We start from the raw sequence: 7,364 nt of genomic DNA, 5'->3' as shown, positions 1-7,364 counted from the left end.
GCGCTGAAAAATGTGTCCGAGTAAATGCAAGATAACCGTGAATGGGCTTCCTTCGCGATGATCGCGCTGACTCACGGTTTACGGCATTACCCAACAAAAAAAAATCAAGTTCCTCAGTCCGGAACGTAACGCAAGCGGCCTGAGAAAGAAGCCGAAAGTTCGTTGGTCAACCGGCAAAAATTCAACTAACCGCATCCGAGCGAGTAATTGTCTGCTTGATTAATTATTGAATGCATATAGACACCGACACACGGACACGCAGGACGATCCTTGTGCAAACTGCAGCGTCATCAGCCGCGGGCAAAACCTTCGCCTCGCACCGAGAGAAAGAACCCCGTGGAGATGCAGATCGTCGTGCGTGCGAAACGAAACGAAACGGAAAGAAACACCCACGGAAGAAAACTCGCCCCGAGAACGCGAGCTGCGAATGCGAAGAGAAACGCAAAACGGGCCGTTTCCCCTCCCGGGGGCTCCCAGGGGGTGGTGAAGTGGGGTAGGTGCGGGTGCACCGACTCGCGGAATGAATTATTCACTTAATTAAATGTACATGCACTTTTTGATTGTTTGCATAAATATTTATTATGTGTCTTTGTAAACAGCCGCCATTAATTAGCCGCCGTAGCGAATGAGAGGGGTGAGATGGTGGGTGGAGTGAAGGGAGGAACTTTGGGAAGCCGGGGAAGTGGGAAGTGGGTTCTGGGACGCAAATAATTCTGCTCATTGCGCCGGGGCAGGGGAATCCGAGAACGAGAACGGTTGGAAAGGAGGGGATTTTTTTTATCTTCGCGGGAAATTCACCGACTAACGATGCGAAGGAAAAGCGCTCGGTTAGGAAAAAAAGGAAGCACGTGCAAAACCCCGCGCGGATCAAAGGCGAACGTGCGAGCGGAAAACTGGGGCGTCGTCGTTTTTCCGTGGAAAAACAAAGCCGACACGCGGGAAAATCATGTATCATATTTCCGCACCATACCGCGCTTAATTAGCCAGCGCGGCGCAGTAAGCTGTAAAAATGCAGAATTTATCATCGCTCGCGATTTATTAGAATTAGCCGTACGTTTCGTAAACTTTTAGCCCACTTTCTCCACCCACCGGCGCTCGGAAACCAAAGCACCCAAATGTCAGAAGAACCGCGCGCCGTTTTTCGCGCTCATTAGCGAAAAATTGATAAAACCCGCACGAGACCGCAGCCTTATCGTGTGATCGAGTTTTTCCACCGTCTCGGTCTTTGCGCGTGATCGAGAGACGATCGATCGAGTTTCGCGACGTTTCCACCGCAACTTGGCACGGAGATCATTTGCATTAGAGTCGTTTCTCTTTTCTCTACCATCAGCCTATCCTTTCTTTTGGCTTTTTTTTCTCTCGTTCTATCTCTCTCTCTCTCTCTCTCTCTCTCTCGCTCTTGCTTTTGCTCTGCTTCGATCGTCAAGGGTTTCCCCGGTTGCCGGCGCTCTATCGCGAACCGATCTTGCTCGCTGACGATGTAACTCCCAGCTTCCCAGCTCACGGTTCCCCAAGGACCCCCCCCCCACCCCTCCTGTCCCACCCTACCGCGCTTCATGATCGCGTTTGCAATATTACGCCCGGTGCCAGTTGCGCTTAATGCCGACTGGCTTTGCTTCGGCTGCTGTTGCTGCTGTTGCTGCGTCGTGTAATAAAAGAGTGATGCCCGCGGACCACCCAAGACGCTCGAGTGCTCGGGAGCGGCAATGTTCGTTGGAAGGGGGGGGGGAGGAGGGTGGGCTGCCCCCCCCCCCCCAAAGGGAGAGAAAGAGAGAGAGGGACCAGAGAAGGGAGACCCTGGAGGGACAACACTCGCGAGTGAAGGAGCAGCATAAGATAAACGGAACAGATTCTACCCATGTCACTTGGTATTCGGGTTCTTGCCGCAAGGGTGGAATGGGGTGCAGATCGTGCCACCCACCCCACCCAACCCACCCCACCCACCCAGGGGGGGTACTCTAGAACATGCATTGTAGGGCGCGCGCGCGCACGGGCGCACACACTCTCACACACCGGTAAAGGATTAGCGTCGATTTTAAGCCGTTTTATGAATGTATTTATTTTATCTCAAGGCTCGTCGAGGGACGTCGTTCGAGTGAGCTGGGTTTAGGATGGATGGATGGATGGATGGCTGGACACGTTGGGTTCATCAGATGGATGGATGGATGTTTGGCGAAGCGAGATACTCGCGAAGCCGAAACGTGTTTGATCGCGGGACTTCACCCGGTGCAGCGGTGATTGGGAGGGATTTCTGTGTGTATGACACAACCTTGCGGTTTCGATGACGATGACGTTCCCTTTGGCCACTGATCCAACTCGCGCGGTTGTTCTAAGTCCGTACAGGAGTGGACAAAATGGGAGCGCGTTGTTGGTTGACTTGCTGGCATGCCGGAAGCTGCGGAGAGATGTTAGCTACATCGAAGAATGCATATTGAAAAGTGTGTTAAATATAATTTCATTTTATGCAACACTTAACGAGAAAGCAAAATGGACTTTTTCAAAGTTTTTTAAACATGTCTACTTATAGAGATCTTATTGATATTTGGGGCTTTTATTATTTCCTTTGAATATACGTATTATTTTATTCACCTTTTATTTTAAACACCCACCTTTTATAATGTTCTCGAATGATCTTTGAAAATTTGATCTAAACGTTTTTAACATTTTTTTTTTGATAATTTTGATCTAAACTCCCCGAATATCTGCACCTCCTGGAGATGCTCACAGTTTGCGCTCGATCGTACGGTCCTAATTACCCCGACGGAATCGCGTTCGCTGTCGCACGGGCTCCATTTCAACATATTTAGATGTTTATATTATGTTTACTTTGGTTCCCGCCTCTCCGCCCTCTTCCCAAATTCCCCCCCCCCCTCTCCCCATCCTTCCACCCCCGTGCAATGGAAAGGCCAAATTATTCAAACAAATCCACAAACGTCAACTTAACCGACGACCGTGGTCCATCTGTTGCGTCGCGACGAAGCGCTCGAGCTAATGCAAATTTCTGCATTCCGGTGCACTTTTTTTGCGCGTGTGTGTGTGTGTGTGTGTGAGCACCCCCATTCCAGGGGCCACCAAAACCGGCCTTCCCAGGAGAGGCACGAAGGCATCGTTTGATTTCCCATCCATTACGGATCGGTGGGGTTTGGTTAATTCATTACGGTTCGGTTCCCATGATGGATGGATTGGGACACGGATACGCGGTTTCGGTGATGCGGATTATTAATAAAGGCGCGTTTGCGTTTTGTTCCTTCCTCGGGTTGCGTTTATTTTTTCTCCCTCCCGAGAGAAGGTCCAAAACATCAATCGAGGCCCTGTTTCGAAGCCCCGTTTTTTATTTTGCTGAGTGAACATTGATCGGTTGATTATTTCCACACGGCCCACGACCAGACGGTGAGATTTGTTGTACAAATAAAATTAAAATAGAAATTACATTCCACCATCGGAGCCCCCACACCGATCCGCGTTGTCCTCATATCCTTACGCCAGGCCACGTACTCCCGCAGACATCGACCTCACCCAGGCGAACGCTGGCCGCAGAGCCACTCATTAGTTGCGTTTCGTGAAGTGTGAAGTGAAGAGCAAACAACGGCCACTTGTCGACGCCCTGGGCCTCGGCCTATGGGCCTGTGTCGACCTGAGGACAGGCTCGTTTTGGTGCCACCTTGAAATATTTGCCCGCAAACAGCGCCACCCAGGGCAGACCTCCGCAAACAAGACCACCGAGGCCTCTCGTTGGGGGCCTCTAATTGGCCTCTGCGACACAGCGACCCACGAAAAGGCTCCACGCCACGTTCGTCCACGGCGGTAATCGTGCGTGGAAAACTGTCCAAACAACGAACGGTCCTTCCTCCCCGAAATGATCTCTAATTAACATGTAAATGTGATGCGCGACCACCGGCGCGGAATGGTGGCAAGGGAAGTTAAGGAAGCTTTTAGGCGATCGCTTGTCGTGGCCAGCTTCCGGCTTTGGGTTTTGCTCCTTTCACGGTGCGTAAGGGTTTGAGAGCCGTTGAGGTTAAATGGCATGGCAGGCTGGTGCCAACCGTTGGATTGTGGAGTGTTTGCGTACCTTTGCTCAGGTGCCATGGCAACGCAAAGGAGGCTTAGGATACATTTTTTTTTCGTAGCTTTAAATTGCTCACCAAAAAGGCCAGGGTTTAGATCTTTTTAAACGGGGTCAAAGCAGCGCGTAATATTACACGAGACAGATGCAAAGAATGCAAGCGAATTCTTCATCACGCAAACAGCAACTAATCGACTCCAAAATGGACAAATACCTGTGCTTTTTGATTTATGCTACACTAACCCTCTCGAACCAAACGCATATTGTTCGATCGCTTCGACGCCATTGAGGTTGCGGGTGGCGAATTATGTGCACTGCTTCGTGATAAAATTATTAATCAAGAATTTATTAAGCCCCCCGCTCTGGCTGCCATTAGCGGTAATTTATCACGACACCCCAGGGGTGGATCGAGCCTTAATCGCTTGCGTAACCGGCGCCAAAAGGCCACTCCTTGGCTGTTCCCTATAGATCGGCAACGCACCGTGTGTACGGTGGGGAGCTAATTTTTCTTTTTCAATTAGACGCAAGAATGGACACTCGTGACTTTCAGTGCGACCGGTCGAAGAAAGGTCCTTGCGCGTGCATGTCGGCTGAAATATGACACCTTCCCTGTGAGTAATACGAGTCCCTTCCCTGGCTGCTGACTGCCCTTTTTCTTCCGCAAGGCGACGAATCAAAATGCACCCTCAAAGGGCCTGACAGTTGGATTAACTATCGGCGTGCAAAAACCACGCCAAAGTACATGCCGATCGGCCAAAGGCGAGCAAAGCCAAACCCAATGGGCGACACAATTGTGCCGTACCGGTTCCAATGGACCACCCAAATGCCTTTCTGGTCCACTCGGTTCCGCGCCAGGTGATGTATAACTATATCACGCGCAACATAATCACATTAATATGCGACCCAACAACACTTTCCCACCCACAAGAGAAGGCGTCGTTCGAACCAGCGCCGTATGTTTCCCATCACGAAAGGAAGCTTGCTTGGGTTGGGTTTTCCACGCAAATCGAAAAACTGCATCCAAATGCAGTACCAGCCGCATGCGTACGTGCGGATGGGGATGATAAAGAACGGAGCGGGAAAATTCCACTAGTCCGAGAGAAACGAGCACTCTGTGAGAGAGAGAGAGAGAACGGAACGGCTCGCTTGCGGTCGTAAATAATTCGCTATTAAATTAACGCCTCTAAGCGGTTATGATTTAAAACAATTGAATCATACATTTGTTAAACGATTACATGGTTACACCACCCCGAAGCACACGGCCCAGGCGGAGTTTCCATCGATAAATCGCATTCCATTATGCCGTTTCGTTTTGTCGAACCGTTTCGCATTAACCTATGTTTATTTATGCGCTTGGACGTTGGATTTGGTTTGCCGTTGGGCGTCTTGTACGTTTCCCACCAGCCAGCCAGAAACCAGCATCGATCGCATGTGATCGCGCGTGTGTGTGTGGGCATGAGTTTTTTTTTCTTCATTGCGATCCCGTGCCGTGGAAAAGCTTAGATGCCAGCGCGTTTTGTTGCATCTTTCTTTCCATTCTATGGCTCCAGAGTACGCGCATTTCACGTGCATTAGCTCTCTCTCTCTCCCGCAAGCGTTTGTGTGCTTTTCTTTGAAAACCTATATAAATATCCATATATATTATCATTGATGTTGTGTTTTTCCCCGCTGTAACCAACGGTGGACCAAATTGTAGGCCACACTCACGCCTCGTTTTCATGTAACGCGAAGGCGAAGCTGTCCATTTGTTATGTTTAATGTGGTGTTTCACATCGATTTCACACCATGTATCGCGATCGCGAGCTCACCATCGTGCCAACCTCCTCCAGTTCAAGCGACGAACCCGAGTGGCCCCTAAAGCGCGATAATGTCAAGACGGCGTCATTTTTTCCGATCGCTTTTCGATGAACTTTGCCATTTTTCTTTCCGTGCCGTGGCGTGTCGCGATCGATGCTTGATCGACGGACGATAACTTACATCAGCGCGAGCAAGGGATGGCGAGAGAGCGTACACGAAAAGGATCAGTCACGAAAATGGCTTACATCTACGGCCGTTGGGCAGCTAGTTTAGCTTGTGAATAATATCAATATGACACAGCATGTCCTTGCAAAACAGGAAAAAAGAATTTCAACCACCTTTCGGGGCTTCTTTTCCACAGTTTGAGTGATTTGTCAGCATCTGTCGGACTGCGGAAACAATTTCTCCAACTCCCAAAGTGCGTGCGTATTACTCGCTTTATTTCACTACACCTCCATCGAAACCAACGCCATCGAATACTATCGCAAATGAAGCAATAAATTAAACCAACCACATTCATTGGAGAAATATCGAAATTCCTTATCGGCCGTGCACAGAATTGCCTCGGATTAGCGTCATACTTTTACCCACCGGCGGCATTCCCCCAGAGGTCCTTGAGGTTCGGTGGGACAATTTTCCTTTGTACCGCCGGTGCTTCGATTATTTCCACCGGAAGCACAAAACTCGGTGCGGTGCTGCACGGCTCTATTAGAGGGCATAATGAAATCGTTAACCGCTAAACGCCACCCATAAATCGCCCGATGCCGGTTGAAGCCGACGCGAAGGCATCCGGTCGAAAGTATTTCCCGAGCTTTCCGCTAAAGACTCCTCGTTGCCACACGTTGGGAAGTACACCAATGCCGCCATCAAAATGTAATCCCACACTTTTGGGGGGTTTTTTGGGAATAAGAGAGAGAGAAAGAGAGTGAGAAAAAAAACGCACCCGCTCGGTCGCAATTCAACCGCGGTATTAGGCCGCCGAATAATTAATCGCGGTAGTTGGCTTCATTTTTTTTTTACTGGTTCCCCATTAGGGGGTCTGACTTCATTTTGTGGTAGAGTAGAACACCACGCACACGATCGCACACACCCTGAAGGAGCCGAATTTAAGGGGCCACGGCCGATGGCTATCGAAACACGGATACTCTCACGAGTTTGGTGGCTTTGTTGTTCAACGATTCAACGATTCGCGCTTTCATTTGCATGTGCCACGATGGGGCCGATAAGCGGGCCGAGAACACAACACCGGCACCGTGGAGGGAAAACAAAATGGCCTCCATTGACGGCCCTCTGTTCCGAAAACAAAAGCCCGATCGTCGACGAGTTGTCCACCGGTCGTTTGATTCCATAAATTCATAACTTAATTTCGCGTTCGTTTCCGTTTTTGGACCCAGCGATGGGTGGGTGGTTTTCGACCCCTTGGCGTGGGTGGGGGGGGTGGTTTTTCTAATGGCCAGTGGGCACGAGATTTTACCGGACTCCATACGGCATGGGGGGTTTTGGA

This window comes from Anopheles nili, chromosome 3 (genome assembly GCF_943737925.1).
Source record: "Anopheles nili chromosome 3, idAnoNiliSN_F5_01, whole genome shotgun sequence".
Taxonomy (NCBI): Eukaryota; Metazoa; Arthropoda; class Insecta; order Diptera; family Culicidae; genus Anopheles; species Anopheles nili.
Note: the sequence above shows the minus strand (reverse complement) of the source record.